The sequence below is a fragment of the Cetorhinus maximus genome, chromosome 22 (genome assembly GCF_964194155.1).
Source record: "Cetorhinus maximus chromosome 22, sCetMax3.hap1.1, whole genome shotgun sequence".
NCBI classification, from domain to species: Eukaryota; Metazoa; Chordata; class Chondrichthyes; order Lamniformes; family Cetorhinidae; genus Cetorhinus; species Cetorhinus maximus.
The window spans coordinates 17,589,765-17,615,356 of NC_135900.1; the positions used below are offsets into that span (position 1 = coordinate 17,589,765).

The 25,592-nt window shown below is 42.6% G+C and overlaps 2 protein-coding genes across 4 annotated transcripts in view; one reads left to right on the forward strand and one right to left on the reverse strand.

Moving 5' to 3' along the window:
• Positions 1 to 25,592, reverse strand: part of ano6 (anoctamin 6) — a 162,895-nt gene that overhangs the window by 136,136 nt on the left and 1,167 nt on the right. The window lies entirely within an intron of this gene.
• dbx2 (developing brain homeobox 2) overlaps positions 1 to 25,592 on the forward strand; it is a 92,545-nt gene that overhangs the window by 13,174 nt on the left and 53,779 nt on the right. The window lies entirely within an intron of this gene.

The window sequence follows — 25,592 nt, forward strand, 5'->3', positions numbered from 1 at the left end:
TTACTTCAGTATATATCGCAAAAACATGTCAAACTGTTTTCATTATCAAAATAATTTCCTACAGTGGTTACATAACTAAGAAGAAGTCATACAGACTCAAAATGTTAACTCTTTTCCTCTCTCCGCAGATGCTGCCAGACCTGCTGAGTTTTCCCAGCATTTTCTGTTTTTATTACATAACTTTTCAAAGTATGTGTGCAATGGTGTAGGAAATACAGGAAGGAACTTGCCAATGAAGAAAGCAAGCTATATAGATCTACTGATAAACAATCCTTTTTTGGAGTTTGGCCAGTATGTAACTCCTTTAGTTATCTCGATGAGGAAGATTATCCATTTTTTAAAAATGCAAAGATGCCAAAGAGCATTCATGACACCAGGAGATATTGCTGCCCTGTAGCTATCACATATTGGGCTGGATTTTGTGGTCCTGATAACAGCAAACGCTGCGATGCTACTGAAGGTTGGAATGGCACCACAACCTTTGACATGCATAAATTTGCACTGAAAACCAGCAGTTGTGGTGTCCAAGAACGCACTAGGAAGGAGCCTCCGCAGATTGTCTCTCCGACCTGCTTTATGGTTGAACTTTTCAATTACCAGAAAAATAGCCTGCAGTTATTATATCAATGTGACAACACAAAAAGATACAAATTGAAAAGGAACCCAATGTAATGCGATATTGGTCTTGCTCTGGTGCACAGGTTGCTGTAAATGAACAAGAGGATACAGAGCATTTTTAAACCTAAAGATCAGTAGGTTTTGTTTTACTGATCATTAATCTTTATAGCTAATGCCACCCCAGGTGTAAAATAGGTGCTCTTCTTTTCCGAGATTTCAAATTGAGCAGCAGAGTCAGTGGTGCATCCCATGGATCTACCAAGCTCTGCTTTGTGACTTCCTTCAGACAAGTACCTAACGTGTGCCTTTAATGGCATGCCATTTTATTTAAAGTGACCTCACCCCACAAACTTCAGCAGGGTCAATGCTGGAGTTCACAGTGGTGACGGTGGGTATCTCATAATGGGATGTCCATGGAAGTAGAGGAAGACTTGTATTATCACCAAAATGCCAAATGTTGAAAGTTGATGGCCTTTGGAATTATCTTGTAATGAAAGTTTGCCAACTTTAATTAACTCTAAATAATATTGTTGGAACATGTTCTGCTGATGGTAAATACTGAGAAACATTAGCTGAAAAGAAATTGGTGTTTGGCAATAGTCTTTTCAGGCTGAGCTAGGAAACAATGCCTTCCCTCCAACAATGCAGCATGTGGGTAGGAGACTTCAAGTTAAACTGTTTCCAGGACTCTGTTCCTTTGTTATTAGTGACGTTATGAGGATTACAAACTGCAAAATAAAATCACAACAAAAGGAAATTTGAAATGAGCTAAAACAAAAGATTGCAAATGATGAAGAAAGCATAGACAGTCACAAAGAGCATGGAGTAGAAAAAAAGAAAAGATATTGTAGCAAAAAGAGAAGACTGAAAGAAAGTACAGGAAGATAAAGAAATTAGTTCAACTGGAGTCCCACTGTCTGTCCTAAAGTTGGCCTCAATGTTCTGGAGATAGAAGGGGCCTCTTATCCCTCAGAACTATGGATATCTGGTGTGCAGGGACTGGACTCAACTGTGAGTCTCCTATACCAATGGTTTGAAGAGCTTTTGAAGGTGGCAAGGCATGGCCTTAAGAAAGTGAGCTCCAGAGTACTAAAAAAAATCAAACCAAACTCATGCCCAAATTATGGTTAAATGTTTGTTAATGTGGTTTAAAAATTATATAGTTTAGCCACACTGGTCAAAGCAATTCCTACTCTAGTCTAAACCAGCTATTATATTTACTACAAAATTCAAATGTACAGATGTGGATTTGGAATAGCCAGGTTTTTGTTTAAGCACTACAATCTGCAACCAACAGGAAAAGGATTTTCTTTCATAACAATTAAACAATTTCATTCAAATTTTGTGCCATGATGAACAGTAAACATCATTGTAAACTGCTAGGGTCCCATGTTTTTCAAAACAGATTTACGATGGCAAATTATAAATAAGAAGTTGACACCTTGAGAACAGACTGTGAAGGAAGGGTGTTTATGTATGATTGTGTGGTTATAGGGTGAAATTTTTTTTTAAAACGCTTGTAATCTGAAATTACTGGAAACACAGTGAGAGAAGGCAAGCTAACAATTCACATACAACCCCTTATAATGAAGATTTCATGTTATAATTTGCTGCTCATTCAATGAGTAAAGGAGGAATCTGGAGCCAGTCCAAGTATAGATAGACAGATAGATAGACAAATTATATATACATATACACATATGCTTAAGAATAATGTCCTAATTTTTCCCCAATTAGTAACAGCTTCTCTCACTTACAACTACAGCATGCACCTCATTGTGACAGGATTGCAAAATTAACAACTGTAACATTAACCTATCTTCTCTTCACAGGTGGTTGTCTGATCTGCTGTATCTTTCCTGTTTTGATCTCATAGTTCTCTTAGTTCAGTCATTTTCCTTTACTAGCTGGAAAATTTTGGGTTCAAACTCCACTCCACACTTAGGGCAGCTTTTTCCAGTTGGCAAGCAGGGGCGGGGCCCACTCGCCGATGCGTAAAATGACGCGGGTGTGCGTCCCAACATCTCCCTGCGTCATTTAGATTTTCAGTTTGGCGGGCACGCAGCCAATCTGTCAGCGGCCTATTAAGGCCATTAAAAAAGTAATTGAAATCATTTATGGACCTGCTCGTCCAACCTTAAGGCTGGCGGGCAGGTGAAGAGCCCAGGCGGCCTTCAGAAAAAGCATGAAATTTCATCCATGGGCGGGATGAGGTTTCATAAGGGATTTAAAAATTTCAGAATATTGTTTAATGAAGCTAATGGACATGACCCAGCTCATGTGACAGTGTCACATGAGGAGACGTCAGGAAAATCTTTTGGTATCCTTTGAAAAACTTTTAAAACTAACAATCTTCCTGAGGCGGCACTTTGCCTCAGGGAGATCTGTGCGCTCTTACACGCGCATGCGCGAATGAGCGCACTCCCGGCTCAGGGAATCCCCACCCGCACAGGGAGCGCATAGTGATTTCCGAGCGGACATCACACTGGGCGGGCCTTAATTAGCCTGCCCACATAAAATGGCGGCGCGCAGATCGGGAACCCGCCCACGCCGGCACATCCCCCCCCCCCCGACAGGGGGAAAATGCTGCCCTTAATCTATGCTGACAATTCAGTGCAGTCGTGAGGAAATGACGTTTTGCAGCTTTTCACATGAGATATTGATTGAAGCCTCATATAAGTACTCCAGTAGACATTAAAAATCCCATGGCACTATTCAAGGAACAAGAATTTCCCTTAGTGTACTGACCAGTATATTTTTCTCAGTCGTCACCACCAAGAATAATTGCTGTTCACTTAACTTTGCGGTGTAGAAAATGGTTGTCATGTTTGTCTACATAAGCACATTGAGTGGATCTAAAACAAGTAGTGCATTGTAGAGTAAACATAAAAACACATGATTTCCGCAGTGCACAGCAGGTTGGCCAGAAATGAAAATGTAAAATGTTGGAAATACATATCAGGCCAGGCAACATCTGTTAAGAAAATGGCAGGAAAGAAGGTTCTGGCAGTGCAGTTATTCATCACAGTGGCTAGGTATTGGTTTCCCTCACATGCTAAGTTCTCAAATTCAGTTGGTCCTGTTGAAAGGGGTGGGGGTGGGGGGCATAAAATTAAAAGGGACAAACTTCTCCAGAGTGAAGGAGTGTAAAACAAGACACAGGGACAACCAACAAAACCTCTTGGCCATTTCCCTGCAGTTACAGATTAGTATCAGAAACAAGGTTATCTGTGCGCCCCAGTTGATGTGAAAGGGCAGAACACTAACAATAATAGAGAATGGAAAGAAGTTACGGTTTCATGGGTATCTCCTATGCCAAAACAGATAAACTCCAACAAGAGATCATACTGTAAGCGGTAGGTGTAGAAATTAATGGGATATAGTGGGTTGCAGCAAATTACTTTGTCTAAAAATCTTGCATATTGATTTCTTCAGGCAGGATTTTTCAGTCGGTATGCGGGGGCAGTCCCGACACGCCGATGCGTAAAATGATGCGCGATGACGTTGGGCGTGCGTCCCAACGTCATCATGCTGAGCAGCGATGTTTCGTTCAGCAGGCACATGCTAAAGTCGGCTGCGTGCCCGCCGATATGTAAGTGCCATTAAGGATCTAATTAAGGTTATTGTAAACGCTGCCTGTCCAACCTTAAGGTAGGCGGGCAGGCGAAAAGGCCAAGCGGCCTTCACATTTTTTTAGGAAACCTCAGCCACGAGTGGGATGAGGCTTCCTAAAGCTTTTATTAAATAAATTAAAACATTTTCAAACATATAAAAACATGTCCCATCTCATGTGACACAGTCACATGAGGGGACATGTTGAAATAAATTTTTAAACCTGTTATTTAATATTTTCAGAAGCCCTTCAATCTCCCTGTCTCAGGGAGACTGAAGTGCTTTCTCGCGCACATGCACGAAAGAGCGCTGGCTCCAATTCTCCCTCCTACCCCCGCCCGCACAGGTAGTGCCGAGCGCTACCGCTCACGTCTTAGGTTGGGCGGGCCTCAATTAGCCCGCCTGCGTAAAAACGAGGCGCGGAGCCGATTGTGGGCGACTGTCCCCACCAGCTCCCGCTGAGCCCGCCACCAACTGAAAAATTCTGCCCTTCATGTCCATGGCATAGCACTTACTACATATTTCACTGACACAGTGCCTTTAACATGGAAGAGTTCACTTCAGAGGTGTAGTTGACAAAAAAATGGAAACCAAACCAAAGGAACAGATATTACGCTGGGTCAAAATCCTGGAATTCCCTCCCTAACAACACGGTGTGTATCTACACCACATGAATTGCAGCAGTTCAAGACCACCACCTTCTCAAGGGCAATTTTGGATCAGCAATAAATGTTGGCGTGGCCAGCGATGCCCACATGCCATAAATGAGTTTAAAAAAACGTTGTGACCAAAGAGTTTGTCAAAGAGGATTTTATGGAGTGTCTTAAAAGACAGCAAGTTGGAAAGGCATAGGGGCTTAGGGAGGAAACTGCAGTGTCTGAGGTCTAAGAAAGCTGAAGTCATGCTCTAAAAGGCAAGGAGGATGCAGAAGGAGTCATGGTTAGTGGAATGGAAATTCCTGGCAAGACTTTAGGAGGTGACAGACAGCGAGAAGTAAAACAAGGAAGGGATTTAAATAACAGGGTGAGAATTTTAAATTGGAGGCATTGGGCAACCAGGTGCCAGGATAGGAAAGGAGTGATTGTTGAGTAGGACCTGATGCGGCATATGACAAAACAATGACCATCATAAAATCCCTCACCAAGCTAGGGTACACTCATTTGGTTGAGCTATAAAAATAATTCCATAATGAAACAGAGTGAAGCTACACTGGCCTAGAATTGACAAACTGAGCTCAGGGAATAATCCCTATGCATTAGCATTTTTACTTTAAACAAATTTTCTGGCAATTTTCATAAGCACAACAAAAATGTTTCAGGCACAGACCCTGGGTATCTAGGTCTCTTACAGTCATTACTATCTTGGGGATACACTTTCATGTGTAATTAGCATGTGTGCCCAATCTGCTATATTAGATGCTTAGGCATCCAATTTAAAGATGAAAATGGATGATTACCATCAAATTTCTAGGTTTTGTTTCTAATTTTAAAAAGCAAAGTATTGATGAAAGAGAAAACAAAATAAACTATTTGGATTCAAGGAGTTATCGTGCCAAAGTAGAAGCTGAGTAACACCCTCCCTGTTGAAAGTATAATCTAATTTTTCCAAATTATTATTATTTTTTGTTTATTTGTTTACGAGGCATAGGCATCACTGGCTAGGCCATCATTTATTGCCCATCCCTCACTGCCCTTAAGAAGGTGGTAGTGAGCTGCCTTCCTGAACCGCTGCAGTCCCTGTGGTTTAGGTACACCCACAGTGCTGTTAGGGAGGAAGTTCCAGGATTTTGATCCAGCGACAGTGAAGGAACAGCGATATATTTCCAAGCGACATGGAAGGGAACTTCCAGGTGGTGTTCCCACTTGTCTGTTCCCCTTGTCCTTCTAGATGGAAGTTTACAACGCACAATTAATCTAAGTAATCAAAATAGTATTAAGAACTTGACCCAGGCCTGAATGTATTGGCCCAATTTTTACAGTAGATGTGTCGGTACTCACTGTTATTATGGGGTAAACTGGACAGGCATTCTCACATATGCAGATGAACATGGAAATTAGGAAGTTGCCCCTTCACAATTTTTTTTTATTATTCTTTCATGGGATGTGGGCATCGCTGGCTAGGCCAGCATTTATTGCCCATCCCTAAATTCCCTTGTTCATAGGGCAGCTAAGGGTCAACATATGTAGGCCAGGTAAGGACAACAGATTTCCTTCCCTAAAGGACATTAGTGAACCAGATGGGTTTTTACAACAAACAACATCAGACTTTTATTGAATTCAAATTTCACCATCTGCCATAGTGGGATTTGAACCCAGGTCTCCAGAGGATTAGCCTGGGTCTCTGAAATACAGGCCAAGTGACAATACCACTCTGCCACCACCTTCCCATGAAGCTTTGCTACCCAGGTATGTTGTTGAGAGATTCAGCATTCAAACACATGAAAGGTGTAAATTTGTGGTACTTGCCCACTAATTACTAACTAACACAACGGCATAAATGAGGGCTGGTGCATTCAAGTATAAGTGAGCATTTAATGGCATGACAAACATTAATTACCCCCAAACAACCTCTCTGGTACTGAAAATTTACTTCTACAAGTGAGTTCAATTTTGCAATTTTTTCTGTCTCTTACCTCTCTCAATCTGATCTTCCTCTATTTTGTTTTCTGGACATGATTTTACTTTAAATTAAAGATATTAACTCACACTTCCTGGTTTAGACACAGGGTGGGGGCCAGTGATTTTAAATCCCCACACACATTCAGGTCGGGCAAGATGCAAAACTTTTAAAAATCAAAAACTTGAACCCAAACCTCCTACTTCCATGCTTAACGGAGGCAGGACTCCAGATGAGCAGTTAACCTGCTCTCAGGAGGCATATGGGTCATTTAAATATTACATTTAACCAGTATTGCTGATTTAACACCATGGTGGGCCAGGTTTTCCAGAAATTTGGCAGCTCAAGGGAGGTGAGGGCAGCTTCAGGGAAAAGATAAAAGTGCCTTTACCGTACTGCTTGAGGGCCAGCAGTTCTTCCCTCCAACCCACGTGCTAACCATCTTCTCCACTATTTGATTCCAGACCTCACTCCTCATCACAGGGGAAATGGGAATCGGACAGCCCCCATCCCAGGACCCCATTAACTCAGTAGCAGGCTCCCCGGCTGTTCTCGCGGCCTTCCCCGGGGTACTCCCTGACAGGGAGCCAAGCCTGTCAACTTTGCTTGGGAATTCTGTGGATAAAGAATAGCATGTATGCTTCTTCAGTCTGACCTGTTGAAAAGAGCACACCATTACTTGCCCTGCCCAGAGGTCTCAGTTCCCCTGTAGTGGGTGCCATGCAGAAAGGGGCTTCTAATTACCATATGGTGCCATGTGAAAGGCCATAAAATGCCTGTGGGCAACTGCAAGTACAATCACTGCTGACCATGAAATCTGGGCCAATATCTCATTCTTTGCTATGGGTTTGATTTTACAAAGCAATTGGTTTGGATGGCATCCTGAAACAGCAGGGTCACAAATACAGTATTCAGATATTTGCTTTTCCCAGTTCTGCACAGCGAGAATGGCAGGAAGACTGAAGTTGGCCATTGTGGAATCCCTAACATTAATTAAATTATAGTCACAAGTGGCTGATTATTTCCAGAGCAATGATAGTCATTTTGTTTGTACTGGTTCTTTGGTGGAAGAGAAATACTAATCTTAATCCTTCTGGTTTCGAATTTGTTTACGCAAGACAGAATTTGACTACAGGGGTGTTGAGCAATTTTTTTTATTGGGATAATTCCAAGTTCACAGTAGAAAAACAGGCAGCATGGGACTTTCAAATGACAATAATTGATATCAGATGTTCTTGAGAAGAAGCACATTCCACTCACATTTACAGAACACTGGGTTATACAACATTATCTCTAGATAGTCCTCAGTTATTTTGTTACATTTGGTGGAATTTTGCAACAATTTTGCCATGTTACAATACATACAATTCTTGGCTTTCAAGGACCATGTATGAGCTTACATTTTGTAGCCTGGTAAGAACAACATGTCACAGTTAAACTGATTGTCCTTTCTTGGGAGAAAGATCAGTGGAGAAAGGAGAAAAGTGAGGTTGAAAAGCATTCTCCCATTGTAACCATTAGAGAGGTATAGGCGGAGAAACCAATGAACAGGTCACCCTAACCCTAAACCCAGACAGGAAATAGACTAAGGGAGCATGAGGGAAAAAAAGTTAAAAAAACAAACACAAGCAAAAGCAAAGGAGGGGGAGGGAGTAGGGAGGGCGAAAGGCCTTGCCTGCAAGTTTGCTTTGTATTAGTTTGTGAAGAATTCCTCGAAGATTTTGTTCAGCAAAATCTTTCAGAATGGGTTTGTGAGTTCATTTGACTTATGGTATTGATTTTTCAAGGCATAACCCTGGTGCTGTGATTAGCTGCCTGTGAAACAAAGAAAGGAACAAAAGGACATTTAAATAGTGCTCATCACATCGCTAGGAGCTTCATGTCCAAGGGGAAAAAAAATAGAGAAAGGAGGAGGGTGTTATTGGCGCATAGAGGCTGGCCTGCTGGGATAAAAAAAATTACAACTTTTTAATAATACCTGAGCTTGGCTTTGAGTAGGACATATGTTTAAGACTAGCAAACATGAAGTTAGACTGAATCCATTGCGGATCTGAATAAAGTTATAATTAAGTGTAGGCTTTTTACCACAGTAAATAGGTTTTCATAATAGGTTGTCAGGTTCCAACATAGCTATCGCTTTCGTACAAAGTACAGTTTTAACAGTTGATTTGCCTGCAGAGGTTTGTTCTTGTATTGGTCAAAAGCTGAGTACGCCCTTGGGGAAAATTTTTCTTGTTATGAGTGTGTAGCATGTCGCCAGCTCATTGGGGTGAATTTTTAACTTGCTATTGGGCATAATATTGCAGATCAGCCACTCATTACTGAATCCATGTAATTATCAATTCCATTAAGCTGAAGGCTTGTTATTATACATGTTGACCAAGGGAATTGTAACTGTTCTGTTAGCCTAACAAATTGAGAGAAACTGTAAGGTACGTCTTAAAGCTGTGTCAAATCATCAACTTGCCATCTTTGGATGTCTGGATGTTACGGACAAAGATTCATGTTCAGAACAACAATTAGAAAATATGGCATCTTAATTGTAGGAGTTCTGATATTTTTTGAGATTTTTTACGAATGTAGGGATGTAAAGGGAGATAATACATTTTGGCCAAATATATGCTGCTGTTTGTCAGTTCTAGCAGCCTGCGATCTGTCACACAGAGCAAATCAGAAGGCAAGAGCTACCAGATTATATCCCAGCATTAGTGTTAATTGCAAACTCTCAGTTCACTTCTGACATACTTAAACAAAGTGTACTGATATTCTAGTAAATTGATTGATTACTCAGCGAAACATAAGGATTAGTCCTTTCACTGTTAGTTTTGATCTTCTAATTATGAGCATTTTTGTGCTAAATTTTGATTAGGGGTAAAGTTCTCTCTTATGTTTAGCTGTTAAATGACTGAATGCTTCCCATTAAGCTGACATTTAGGAACACCAGGGAAATTCCGCTCAAACAAACTTTTCTATCATGCCACATTTACAGATTCTGTGTCTGCTACCATGCAAACTGGTTCAGTGCAATATTGTATATTTGATAATATAACTTCCAAATCTATTAATCAAATATAAGATGACACCATCTGAGTTACAAAATCAGTACTGCACGTCTGCCATTGAAAACGACACTGGACCCCTCCCTAATATTTTACATTCCCAACGGTGATCCTTCTTTAAAACCAAAATTTAGATTTTAAAATGATAGGATGAATTGACTAGATGCCTGCTAAACAGCAGATGCAACATACTATAAGCAGAGCTAAGTGATACCACAACTAATGGATCACATGAAAGCTCTGCGGTCCTGCCACATCCACTTGTGAACGGTGGTGGATAGCATCCAGGATAAAGCAGCCCACCACTACTGATGCACAGTGGCAGCAGTGTGTACCATCTACAAGATGCACTTCAGCAACTCACCAAGATTCCTTCGACAGCACCTTCTAAACCCACGACCTCTACCACCTAGAAGGTCAAGGGCAGCAGATACATGGAAACACCACCACCTGCAAGTACCCCTGCAAGCCACATACCATTCTGACTTGGAACTATATTGCCATTCTTCAATGTTGCTTGGTCAAAATTCTTGAATCCCTTCCCTAACAGCACTGTGGGTGTACCTACACCAAGGTGGATTGCAAAGTTTCAAGAAGGCAACATACCACCACCTTCTCAAGGGCAATTAGAGATGGTCAATAACTGCTGGCCTAGCCAGTGGTGTCCATATCCCTTGAATGATTATAAATGGATAGAATCAAGGATGACATTAAGCCAGGCTCCTCAGTTTTTCAACTGACTTTAGTTTCAAAGTCAGCAATGACAACCTTGTTAATAAATTTATTTTACTGACGTGTTATTGCTTGATTAATTCACCAAATGTTGCACAATTCTGGAATGCTAATGTACAAAATCAAAAGCAAAGATAACAGAGGAAACTGGAATCTATGCCAGTGTTTGCTGCTGAGGAGTTGGTTCCAGTAGAAAAGGTTAACCCTCCACTGTGCAGGTTGTTTAGAGCAGTTGAATGTGTTTCAATGTTGTCTATGTAAATCAAATGAGGGGCTGTGTTCTGAAACAGATACAATATCACAAGACCATTCAGTAGGAAGTCAGTGTTTGTGGACCGAATCAGACCAATCTCAGAGGACTTGAAGTTGTGTTATAAGTTGTGCTGAACACCCGAGGTGAGGTGAGAGCGACTGCCCTGGACATCAAGGCTGCAGTCGATCGAGTGTGGCATCAAGGAGCCCTAGCAAAACTGGAGTCAATGGGAATTGGGGAAAGCTCTCCACTGGTTAGAGTCATACCTAGCACAAAGGAAGATAGTTGTGGTCATTGGAGGTCAGTCACCTCAGCTCCAGGACATCACAGGACAATTCCAGAGTTCCTCAGGGTAGTGTCCTCGGCCCAACCATCTTCAGCTGCTTCATCAGTGACCTTCCTTCCATCATAAGGTCAGAAGTGGGGATGTTCGCTGATGATTGCACAATGCTCAGCACCATCTGCAACTCCTCAGATGCTGCTGTAGTCCATGTCCAAATGCAGCAAGACTTGGAGAATATCCAGGCTTGGGCTGACAAGTAGCAAGTAATATTCGTGCCACACAAGTGCAAGGCAATGGCCATGTCCAACAAGAGAGAATCTAACTATTGCCCCTTGAGGTTCAATGGCATTACCATCACTGAATCCCCCACTATCAGCATCCTCGGGGTTACCATTGTCCAGAAACTGAAATGGACTAGCCATATAAATACTGTAGCTTCAACAGGCCAGAGGTTAGGAATCCTGTGACGAGTAACTCACCTCCTGACTCCACAAAGTTTGTCCATTATCTACAAGGCACAAGTCAGGAGTGTGATGGAATACTCCCCACTTGCCTGGATGAGTGCAGCTCCCACAACACTCAAGAAGCTTGACACCTTCCAGGACAAAGCAGCCCACTTGATTGGCACCCCATCCACAAACATTCACTCCCTCCACCACCGACACACAATAGCAGCTGTGTGTACCATCTACACAATGCACTGCAGGTAACTGCGTTATCACTTCTTCTGCCATTCGGGCTCAATCTTTTCAACATCTGTTTAGACAAACTCTCAGATTTCAGTCTTCACAAATTCCAATTCATCCAGAATGCAGTCACCAAGGCTCCTTAGACAGCACCTTCCAAACTCATGATATAAAATGATAGTTAGGCCACAGCTCGAGGACTGTGTGCAGTTCCGGTCGCCACACTGTAGGAAGGATGTGAGTGCACTGGAGAGGAGACTCACCAGGATGTTGCCTGGGCTGTAGCATTTCAGCTGTGACGAGAGACTGAATAGGCTAGAGTTGTTTTCCTTAAAGCAGAGAAGACTGAGGGGGGCCCTGAGGTATTCAAAATTATGTGGGGCATGGATAGGGTAGATAGGAAGAAACCTTTCCCCTTAGGGAGGTGTCAATAACCAAGGGGCATAGATTTAAGGTAAGGGGCAGGAGTTTTAGAGGGGATTTGAGGAAAAAACTTTTCACCCAGAGGGTGGTTGGAATCTGGAACACACTGCCTGAGGGGCTGGTAGTGGCAGGAACCCTCACAACATTTAAGAAGTATTTAGATGAGCACTTGAAATGCCATAGCATACAGGGCTACAGGCCAAGTGCTGGAAAATGGGATTAAAATAGATAGGTGCTTGATGGCCGGCATGGACACGGGGCCGAAGGGCCTGTTTCTGTGCTGTATAACCCTGTGACTCTATGACTACCATCTAGAAGGACAAGGGCAGCAGATAGATGGGAACACCACCGCCTAGAAGTTCCCCTCCAAGTCATTTACCATCCTGACTTGGAAATATATCGTCGTTCCTTCACTGTCGCTGGGTCAAAATCCTGGAACTCCCTCCCTAACAGCACTGTGGGTGTACCTACACCACATGGACAGCAGCGGTTCAAAAAAGGCAGCTCACCACCACCTTCTCAAGGGCAACTAGGGATGGGCGATAAATGCTGGCCCAGCCAGCGACGCCCACATCCCACGAATGAATATTAAAGAACAATCAGTGTCAAGCAATTCCCCTGAGGCAGATAATTTGCAGTGGGAACTCATGAACACACACTCCCACTGGCATACACATTGCATTAATTATACCACAATTACACAATATCACAAGACTGCCAATGTCCTGCAGATTTAAAGAATCGACATATTTCCCCCCGAACCTCAAGTGACAGATTGTATCTGTTCCTATCCACATTCTATTGCACAGTTTCCAATAGTATTTATTTTTATTTAAAATATTTATTTAAACTTATTTTACTTGTTTATTTTTCACAGAGATGGTCAGTGTAGCCAAATAAAATATTAAACCAGTTCTAAGGTAATGATCTGAACATGCTGTTTGTTCCTCGTCTATGCCAATGACACCCATCTTTACCTCTCCATCACCACACTTAACCTTCAAAACTGCCTGTTATCAAGGCATGAAGGAACCAGAACTTGCACCAAATAAATAGTAGCATAACTAAAAGCGTAATTTTGTTCTAGGCCAGAAATTCCATATCTTAACCCTAATTCCTTCATCTGCCAAGTTGTCACTCAGGCTGAACCAAACAGGGTGCAATCCAGGTGTCTGTCTGACCTGGAGCTGTACCTCAAACTCCACAGCCGGTCTATCACCAACGTTGCCTATTTCCAACATGAAAACACTGCCTGGCTGGTTCCACTCTCAGCCTACTGTGGCCAAAACCCATCCACTTCTTCTGTCATTCTGGGCTCAACCTTTCCAACACCCGTTTAGACAAACTCTCAGATTTCAGTCTTTGCAAATTCCAATTCATCCAGAACACTGCCATCTGCATCCTACTGGATCCTATTCATTCATCCATTTAGTCCTCATTTCCCTACCCATGCATAATCTACAAGCTCCTCCAGCCCTACAACCCTCTAAGATCCCTGCTTCTCCATTTCTGGCCTCTTGCACATCATTAATTTTAATCACTCCATCAATGGTGGCAGTGCCTTTAGCCTTGATCCCAAGCTCTGAAATTCTCTCCTGAAACCCCTCAGCCTCCTGAGCTTGTTCTCCTCCTTCAAGATGTTCCTTAAAACTTAACACTTCCCTGTCCTATTAACTCGTTATGTGGCTCAGTGTCAAATATTGTTTGATAATGTTGCTGGCAAGTACCCTGGGACATTTTATTACATTAAAGATGCTTTATGAATACAAGCTCTTGTTGATTAGAAGTATCCTTTTTCTTAGTTACAAATTCCATATGAACTTGCACCATTTTACCTCTACAATATCTTATTCTAACTCATTTCTCCCAAGATTCTTCTCTCTCCTCTGCCACCAGCAGCACAATATCCATCGTACCACTGCAATTTGAAATTATCTCCCTAAACCTCCCTGCCTTGCTATCTCTCTTTCAAACTTCAAAAGCCTCCCTAAAACCTAATACTTCATCCTCCAAATATAGCTTTCCAATTCAGATCAGATCCTACTTGATTGGATATATGAAATATCTTGTTAAAGGCAATGAAGTGTAAGTACTTGCTGATACGGTATATAATTATGTTCAACTATGGCTGCCCACACAGCTAAGACCGATCCTACCTCAACGCTAGGCAGAAACCCAATTGCAGCAGAAGCCAGGACAACTGGACCTTTGGCCCTGTGCCCAGACCCAGTCAAATCAAAAGATCTGAGAAACAACAGACAAGAAAACAGAATAGGGGAAAAGATGAGCAATCTTATCTGGATGATGTGGTTCTGAAGGCCTTCTGAGTGATGCTTTTGGACAGCAGCCAGAAAGGGCTGGTGTCAGATTCAAGCCATGTCAGGTCACGCAGAGCATATTAGAATTCATCTGACTTATGCCTGCAGTGGGGGGGAAGGCTGGGGTGGAGGGTAAGTAAGCGGGAGAAAACTAAATGATGTGTTTTATGTCTGGCCCCAGCTTTTGGCAATATTCTTGTGCTTGTTTGCCGTGTGTCCAGTACCACTATTGTAGGAAACACAATCTCTAATATTAAATATTAAGTTAATAAATTCACAGTCATTTTACATCCAGTTTTGTGCACAATTAGCAATAATTCTTATTACTTAAAACTGGAAAGACTCACCATCCTATTCATCTCACAGAAAAGCTGAGCTCCTTTGAGACGACAGAGAGAGATGATTTAGACATCTCAAAGCGCTTTACAGCCAATGAAGTATTTTTGAAGCATAATCACTGCTGCAATGTAGGAAATGTGGCAGCCAATTTGCACATAGCAAACTCCCACAAACAGCAATGTGATAATGACCAAAAAAATCTCACTTTGTGATGTTGATTGAAGGATAAATGTTGGCCAGGACAATGGGGATAAGTCTCCGACTCTTCTTCGAAATAGTGCCTTGGGATCTTTCACATCTCCCAAATCAGGCAGAAGGGGTCTCGGTTTAACAGGTCTTCTGAAAGACAGTACACTTCCAACAGTGCAGCACTCCCTCAACACTACACTTGTGTGTCAGTATTGATTTTTAAGCCCTGGAGTCGGAGTTGAACCAGGAAACCTGTGACTCAGAGACAAGAGTACTACCAACTGAGCCATGGCTGAAACCAAAAAGTTAAATATTAAAATACTAAATATTAAATAAATTAAAGGTCAGTGATTTCTCATCTTTATTGTGCATTAACTAGCGGGCTGCATTCTATTTATTTATAAAATCCAGTATAGGGCTTGCATTACTGCAGTTTTTTAATGATCTGTGAACCTGAGAATACAGTCATTTGTAGGATTAATTTTTTTGCCAGCCATTGAATAAAATTAGGAGTTGGACCATCACGCCCGATTTTATGGTAGAGGTAATTAATAGCTCAACATTAATGCCATACCAAATGTATTGCCTGGTCCTCTTCTATTTATTAACAAGGTAAAGTATCTTATTTCCTTAGCGGCACCATCCTTTTATATCAACAGGAAAGGGACTCTGGTACTGGTAGCATGCCACTGGCATGGTGAGAGAAAGTGTGTGCGCATGAGCAAAGAGTATTTCACATTTCAGGAACTATATGTTTTTGAATACACAATAAAAAGGTAACCTTATTTCGCACTGAGATCTTTGTGGCAACATGGTGAACACAGCTCCAGTCTAATTAATAGTCGCCACGCAGCTCCAGTTCAATTGCAGTAATAGTACCTAATCTACCAGCATTAAGACCAATTGATATAGCAACATGCGTTTACGTAAGCACCTTTAGCACTGTAAAACATTCCAAGGTGCTTCACAGGAGTGTTAACAAAATTTCACAACAAGCAACAAAAGCAACCTTGTACTTATATAGCACCTTTGAAACAATAAAACATCCAAAAACACTTCTCAGGGCATTACAAAACAAAATATGACACCAAGCCACATAGGGGATATTGGGGCAGAAAAATTTAGTCAAAGAGGTAGGTTTTAAGGAACATCTTAAAGGGGGACAAAGAGAGATTGAGAGCTTTAAGGAGGGAATTCCAGAGCTTAGCTCCTGGTTAGCTGAAGCCACAGCCATAAAATGGTGGAGTGCTCAAAATCAGGGATGCACAAGAGGTATGAATTAGTGAAGCACAGTGATCTCAGAAGCTTGTAAAGCTGGAAAAGGTTACAGAGATTCGCGAGGTCATAAAGAGATTTGAAAACAAGGATAAGAATTTTAAAATTGAGGCATAGTTTAACTAGGAGCCAATGTAGGTCACCAAGTACAACAGTAATGGGTGATCGGGATTGGGGAGAGTTAGGGTATATGTAGCAGAGTTTTGGATGTGCTTAAGCTTATTGAGGGTGAAATTTGGGAAACCAGCCAGAATTGCAAGAGAAAAGTGAAGTCTAAGGACACCAAAGGCATGGAGCGTTTCAGCACCAGATAATCTGAGGCAGAGCTGTTGTCAAGCATAAACAAAAACAAAAATACCTGGAAAAACTCAGCAGGTCTGGCAGCATCGGTGGAGAGGAGCACAGTTGACGTTTTGAGTCCTCATGACCCTTCAACAGAACTAAGTAAAAATAGAAAAGGGGTGAAATATAAGCTGGTTTAAGGGGGGGGCGGGGGGTTGGGACAAAAAGAGCTAGGTAGAGGGCCAGTGATAGGTGGAGATAACCAAAAGATGTTACTGACAAAAGGACAAAGAGTTGTTGAAGGTGGTGATATTATCTAAAGGAATGTGCAAATTAAGGGTAGAAAGCAGGACAAGCAAGGTACAGATAGCCCTAGTGAGGGTGGGGTGGGGTGAAGGAATCTAAAAAGGATAAAAGGTAGAGATAAAACAATGGATGGAAATACATTTAAAAATAATGCAAATAGGTGGGAAAAGAAAAATCTATATAAATTATTGGAAAAAACAAAAAGGAGGGGGAAGAAACAGAAAGGGGGTGGGGATGCAGGAGAGAGTGCATGATCTAAAATTGTTAAACTCAATATTCAGTCCGGAAGACTGTAAAGTGCCTAGTCGGAAGATGAGGTGCTGTTCTTCCAGTTTGTGCCGAGCTTCACTGGAACAATGCAGCAAGCCAAGGACGGACCTGTGGGCATGAGAGCAGGGTGGAGTGTTGAAATGGGATTGTGGTGGATGAGATGGAGGAGACTAGTGGTGGATGGGGAACAGAGGTCTGAACAATCCCCATCCACCACTACTCTCCTCCGTGTGGCTGAACTTGTTCTCACACTGAACAATTTCTCCTTTAACTCCTCTCACTTCCTCCAAATAAAAGGTGTGGCTATGGGTACCTGCATGGGCCCCAGCTATGCCTGTCTCTTTATGGGGTATGTGGAACACTCCTTGTTCCAGTCCTACTCCGGCCCCCTCCCACAACTCTTTCTCCGGTACATCGATGATTACTTCAGTGCTGCTTCATGCTCTCGTCGGGACCTGGAAAAATTTATTAATTTTGCTTCCAATCTCCACCCCTCCATCATTTTCACATGGTCCATCTCTGACATTTCCCTTCCCTTCCTTGACCTCTCTGTCTCAATTTCTGGTGATAGACTGTCCACCAATATCCATTACAAGCCTACCGACTCCCATAGCTACCTCAAGTACAGCTCCTCACACCCCGCTACCTGTAAGGACTCCATCCCATTCTGTCAGTTCCTTCGCCTCCATCGCATCTGTTCTGATGATGCCACTTTCAAAAACAGTTCCTCTGACATGTCCTCCTTCTTCCTTAACCGAGGTTTTCCACCCACGGTGGTTGACAGGGCCCTCAACCGTGTCCGGCCCATCTCCTGCGCATCCGCCCTCACACCGTCTCCTCCCTCCCAGAAACATGATAGGGTTCCCCTTGTCCTCATTTATCACCCCACCAGCCTCCACATTCAAAGGATCATCCTCCGCCATTTCTGCCAACTCCAGCATGATGCCACCACCAAACACATCTTCCCTTCACCCCCCCGGCGGCATTCCATAGGGATCGTTCCCTCCATGACACCCTGGTCCACTCCTCCATCACCCCCTACTCCTCAACCCCCTCCCACGGCACCTTCCCATGCAACCGCAGAAGATGCAACACCTGCCCCTTCACTTCCCCTCTCCTCACCGTCCAAGGGCCCAAACACTCCGTTCAAGTGAAGCAGCATTTCACTTGCACTTCCCACAACTTAGTCTCCTGCATTCGTTGCTCCCAATGCGGTTTCCTCTACATTGGAGAGACCAAACGCAGACTGGGTGACCGCTTTGCAGAACACCTTCGGTCTGTCCGCAAGCATTACTCAGACCTCCCTGTCGCTTGCCATTTCAACATTCCACCCTGCTCTCATGCCCACAGGTCCGTCCTTGGCTTGCTGCAATGTTCCAGTGAAGCTCAGCGCAAACTGGAGGAACAGCACCTCATCTTCCGACTAGGCACTTTACAGCCTTCCGGACTGAATATTGAGTTCAACAATTTTAGATCATGCACTCTCTCCTCCATCCCCACCCCCTTTCCGTTTCTTCCCCCTCCTTTTTATTTTTTTCAATAATTTATATAGATTTTTCTTTTCCCACCTATTTGCATTATTTTTAAATGTATTTCCATCCATTGTTTTATCTCTACCTTTTATCCTTTTTAGATTCCTTCACCCCACCCACCCCCGCTAGGGCTATCTGTACCTTGCTTGTCCTGCTTTCTACCCTTAATTTGCACATTCCTTAGATAATATCACCACCATCAACACCTCTATTGTCCTTTTGTCTGTGACATCTTTTGGTTATCTCCACCTATCACTGGCCCTCTACCTAGCTCTTCTTGTCCCAACCCCCCGCCCCCCCTTAAACCAGCTTATATTTCACCCCTTTTCTATTTTTACTTAGTTCTGTTGAAGGGTCATGAGGACTCGAAACATCAACTGTGCTCCTCTCCGCAGATGCTGCCAGACCTGCTGAGTTTTTCCAGGTATTTTTATTTTTGTTTTGGATTTTCAGCATCCGCAGTTCTTTGCTTTTATCTCTGTTGTCAAGCATGTTACTCAGGTTGAAATAAGTGGGTTGTTTCAAAAGGTTACGTTAAACAAATACTGATCCCCTTGCACATGCAAATAACCAGCATATTCCCTTTTAGCATTGGATACTCCATGCACATCTCAAATGTGTACAGTTCAATCCAAAGCGAGGCCATTCAAACCACAGTATACCGATAGATAAGTCTAAGATCCACAGAGTAAGAATCGGCATTGTGCATTCACAAAAAAAAGTTCAAAGAGTTATATTAAAGCTAGAGCATTTGATTAATGGAGGGAGGAATCCAAATAGTTAATGCCAAGTATGGGGTGCTGACAAACAGCTAAAGACCAGCTAGCTTCCTTGTTTTGTCAGAAGCTCCAGCAATACGGAAATAGTTGAAAGTACATAAAAACACAAATGCAAACTGTAATGCAAATAAGTCATATGACCGTTGGATTCTAACTTTCAACATAGGTACCCAGGGAATACATTACAGAATCTGACCTGGCTGTGACGTCAAAACTGTTGATCGGTAGAATAAAGTAATAACCTGAATGACAGTGCGCAGCATAAAATTCACTTTCCAGAGCTGTGAGAGTATAAAACTCAAAACTAATTAATTGGCAAGGACATTTTGACTCCGCAATAACTGAATAGTTTTACAGCTGCTTGAGGATTTTGTAATATGATAGTTACATTGGCTAAACATTCCAGATGTGTGATCTATTATGGAACTTCCCTTTACAATCATGGATTAAGGCGTGGACTGCAAAGCAATGCACTTAAATCACAGAACTTCACATTATTAGACACTTAACAGAAACCACACACCATAAAAATTAACTTTTCAAAGAACACTCTATTCTTGATCAGAGTGAAAACTTTTATTATTGAGTTGTGTTGGACAGCATAATGACAATAGGGAACATAATGTCAACAGGCAGCCAAGTTCAACAACAACACGGAAAAATATGGTGGTTCTTCTAAGCACAGAAAGACGTGCAGGAAATATACTGAGATTTCAATACGCGAGTCCCAGATTTTTCAACTCACTACACCACTCAGGAAATTTGGCTCAGTAAGCAATGGCTAGCTCAATTTGCAAGTAAACTGTTGCATATCAGAGGGAGCAGTTCCTTGGAACAGCACATTTTACAATAAAATTCCGTAGCCAAAGAATGTGGTGGCAAAGCTTTGTAATGTTCCATGGGGATATTTTCTTTTAAAATTGATACAGCATGCTGAAGTGCAGCTGCAACTCCTGTTTTTCCAGAATTCAACACAAGCACCTTTTGTGAGGCTACTCCAGGTTGACAGGCCAGCAATATCTTTCTAATGTTGCACAGAGTGGAGTCGGGATTGGGCACTTATCCTGATGCAGCTCATATGGTTGAGTTTGTGCAAATAGATGGATTTTTGATTCCATATGGTAAATAGGGCGCAATATTTTATCACTTTACAAAGTCAGACTTTGCTGAACTGTTACAGTTCTGATTCTACTGTTGAGAATTCGTTCTTCAGAAGAAACTTTAGACCAGGGACTAGAAATTTTTTCAGGTGGACATTGAAGATGCCATGGCACTTTTGAAGATTTTGGAAATCTCCTGGTGTCCTGCTCAAAATTCCTCTCAAAACACCACCACCTAATTTAAGGCAACTGGTCCTCTCACTGCTCTTCGTACGGTCTTGCTATTCACAAAATGACTAAGTAACAACAGTGTCTGAATTTCAAAAGTAATCCACCATGTGTGTGTTGTGCGGGAGCGGGCGTGGGCAGGTAGGTTCCCAATTGTCGCCCCCCTCCACCCCGGTCAGGGGCATGCTGCCATTTTATGTGGGCAGGTTTTACATGTTTTTCCTGAAGGTGGTCTGGGCTCTTTGCCTGCCCGCCAACCTTAAGGTTGGACAGGTAGCTCCATTAATTAATTCAGCTGCGCGCCCGGTGAACTGGAAATCTAAATAACACAGGGTGACGTCAGGAAGCACGCCTGATATCACCCCCCCGTCACTTTACGCGTCAGCGAGCGCCCCCCCCCCATTCGCCGACTGGAAAATGCCCCCTTTGTCTATTATACTCCACGGGGATAAAATTCCAATAATTAACCCTGTTTTAAATTTACCTAAATAATGCTTTTGTTGTTCCAATTCCTTGATCACAATGTATTCCAAATAAACTGCTTTTTAAGGATGTGGATTGTGCCCCCTCAATTTACATTCCTTCAATGAAAACAAGTTCAATTCTGTCCCTCCCATAATATACACAATTTATGTAAACTTTCAAAGCTGCCTTGTTCGTGGAATCAAAAATGTCTTTGATATTGTAAATTCCATTTATTAATATCCCAAATTATGCTCCTTTTTGATGCACTGTCAGCTTTTAAAAAACAACAGGTATTCATAAGACCATAAGACATAGGAGCAGAAATTAGGCCAATCGGCCCATCGAGTCTGCTCCGCCATTCAATCATGGCTGATAAGTTTCTCAACCCCATTCTCCCGCCTTCTCACCGTAACCTTTGATCCCCTTACCAATCAAGAACCTATCTATCTCGGTCTTAAATACACTCAATGACCTGGCCTCCACAGCCTTCTGTGGCAATGAATTCCATAGATTCACCACTCTCTGGCTGAAGAAGTTTCTCCTCATCTCTGTTCTAAAAGGTCTTCCCTTTACTCTGAGGCTGTGCCCTCGGGTCCTAGTCTCTCCTACTAATAGGATCAATTTTAAGAGTCTCTGTATAATTTAGGTGGTAGTGGCCTGAAAATGTCCATGAGTTACTTAATGCCCTGTTGACACAGGTGCTCCAGCTGCCACCAGCTTGAATTTGGTCCTGAAATGAACAAGCAGAGGGCTGCCCTTTTCAAACAGGAGACCACTGGTGACTCTGAGGTGCCAATGGGTCGAGCATGTGCTCGGTTGAGTGGCCTAAACAGTGATCCTAAAAGGGACTTGTAAGCTGTCAATTAAGAAAATATGAAATTAAAACAGAAAACATTGGAACGAGACTAAAGTTTAGTAAAAGAACTCCATCTACATTAGACAATATCATCCATATCTTTTCTTGTTTCCCTTCTAACTCCTCCCCCACCCCACCTTTCTGAAAGAGTCAAGTAATACTGAATTATAATTCCACTTACATCAGTCATTGTGCTAGCCCTAAATCTGGTGCATCTCTAGCTAGACAGAAGAGGTGTCAGCTGTGGCTCAGTTCATAGCACCCTCGCCTTTGAATCAGAGGGTTGAGGGTTCATGTCCCACTCCTGGAAACCAAGAACTGTGAATGTACTCGAAAGAGTTGCAATCTGTGACTGTTGATAACTCGAAAGAATTTTTTTCTAGCTAGACAGAAGTCCATCAATTCCACAGTCCAGCTCGTTAGTCACCAATTTCAATGTAGCCACCGAAGCATTAGCAAAAACTGTTAAAGTAATTGGTGCTTACAAATCCTGGGGAAGGGGTGGATCGTTCAATAATACTTCTCATACAAATATACTGTCAATGGAATCTGTGTGCCAAGAATTTTCCTTTCTACTGATTCATCTGACACCCAGCAATTCAAAATGTTTTAATATCCCCATTCCAAGGCTCAACTTTGTCACCAGAATTGTGAACTCGTATAAACATTAGCTGAAAAATCCACAGGTCTACACTGAGAATGCTATTTCTGGGAGGATAATTGAATGCATCCAACATGGAAAGAGCAGGACATAATAGGAAAGAAAATTTAAAAGAATAATTTACTAGTTTTTTTGACATGTGTAAATATTTTGGCAATTAATCTTGTAGTGTAATATTTTCAAGAACATCTATAACCATTTTGTACCAATATACTGTAGTGTGATTAACATTGCAAATTGTCATAGGGCACTTTCCAAAGTTACAGGAAATAGATAGCGAGCAAGAGATAGGAGACATGGTACAAAGGCACAATCAACATGATGGACTTTGAGGAAGCTTCTGAAAGTGGAAGGAGACTTAGGAAAGCCAAAAGAAATGGAGTATCAGGTAATCTATCCAAGCCCCATGTCTCTGTGCGATTCTATCATGAGCCATCCACAAGAGAGGTAATAGAAGGTATAGGCATGGAAGTAAATAAGCCAAATGTACACAGATAGGCCAGTGTGTTATGCCAAGGACATGCCAGAGTGATTACAGTATTCTCAGTGGGTCCTTTGCCATCATGGTGGCCAAGGACTTGGTGCTGAAGGAAAGAAGAGGGCTTGAATCAACTTCTCAATTATCAGATTAGAAATAAAAGAAATAATACAGAAGGATGAAGACGGAAGAAAGTGGATTTTGATGGTTAGCAATGTGAATGCCAGGTAGTGCATGTCCAATGGAGGAGGATCCGAGGTAAAAAATGCACTGCTGTAGCTGAAGATGTTTTGGCTGCCTACGGAAATGAATGTGTTGGATGAGAACAATTTAACAGAATATAATGGAGAATTTTATGTATGCAGCTAGGTGTCTAGATGACACTTCTACATGGTGTGGAGAGATTGATCATGTTGAAAGCACAAACCAGAGACGGCTTTTACAAAGCAATATATTGAAGTTGAAAGTAGAGAGTGACTGAAGTTCTGAGAAAATGCAGCCTCTAAGTAATGAAAATATTGCATTAGGTAGGATATAGAGTTGTAATGGCAATGTCCTGGGCCCAACAATCTTCAGCTGCTTGATCAATAACCATTTCTCACTTATAAGGTCAGAAGTGGGGATGTTTGCTGGTGATTGCACAGTTCGATTCTATTCACAACTCCTCAGATAGTTAAGTGGTCGATGCCTGCATGCAGCAAGACCTGGACATCAGTCAGACTTGGGCTGATAAATGGCAACTAACGTTCGCCACACTCGTGCCAGGGAATAACCATCAACAAAATCTAACCATCTCTGTTTGAAATTCAACGGCATTACCATTGCTGAATCTGTCACCATTAATATCCTGGGGATTACCATTGACCAGAAACGGAACTGGACCAGCCATATAAATACTGTGGCTACAAGAACAGGTCAGAAGCTGGGAATTCTGTGGCTGGTAACTCACTGCTCGATTCCCTAAATCCTGTTCACCATCTACAAGGCACAAGTCAGAAGTGTCATGACCGTCCACTTGCCTGGATGAGAGTAGCTCCGATAGCAATCAAGAAGCTCGACACCATTCAGGACAAAGCTGCCCACTTAACTGGCACCACACCCACTACCTTAAACATTCACTCCCTCCATCACTGGCACACTGCAACAATGCACCATGCCGCCTTTGACAGCACCTTCCACCTCTACCACCTAGAAGGACAAGGACATCAGGCACATGGGAGCATCACCATCTGCAAGTTCTCCTCCAAGTCTGGTGCCACATTGACTTGGAATAAAAACACCATTCCTTCACTGCTGCTAGGTCAAAATTCTGGAGCTCCCTACCTAAAAGCATTGTGGATGTACCTGGACTGCAGTAGTTCAAGAGGTGGCACACCACCACCTTCTCAAGTGGAGTCGGTGGTGGAGGGAGTGAACATTTAAGGTGGTGGATGGGGTGCCAATCAAGCCGGCTGCTTTGTTTTGGATAGTGTTAAGCTTCTTGAGAGTTGTTGGAGCTACACTCATTGAGGCAAGTGGAGAGTATTCCAGCCCACTCCTGATTTGTGCCTTGCAGATGGTGGACAGGATTTGGGGAGTTAGGAGGTGAGTTGCTCTCTGCAGAATTCCCAGCCTTTGACCTGCTCTTGTAGCCACAGTATTTATATGGCTGGTCCAGTACAGTTTCTGGTCAATGGTACTCCCCCAGGAAGTTGATAGTGGGGGATTCAGCGATGGTAATGCCATTGAATGTCATGGGGCAACGGTTAGGATCTCTCTTGTTGGAGATGTCTAGAGCTCAAGTCTTCAGTACTACTGCCAGAATGTTGTCAGGACCCATAGCCCTTGCAGTATCCCATGCCTTCAGCTGTCACGTGGAGTGAGTCAAATTTCTGAAGGCTGGCATCTGTGATGCTGGGGACCTCAGGAGGAGGCCGAGATGAATCATCCACTCAGCACTTCTGGCTGAACATGCTTCAGCTTCATCTTTTGCAATGATGTGCTGGGCTCCCCCATCATTGAGAAAGGGCATGTATGTGGAGCCTCCTCCTCTGGTTAGTTGTTTAATTGTTCACCACCATTCACAGCTGGATGTGGCAGGACTGCAGAGCTTAGATCTAACCCATTAGCTGTGGGATCGCTTAGCTTTATTGCATGCTGCTTCCGTCTTGCATTGTAGCTTCACCCGGTTGACACCTCTTTTTTTTTAAGCTATGCCTGGTGCTGCTCCTGGCATGCCCTCCTGCACTCTTC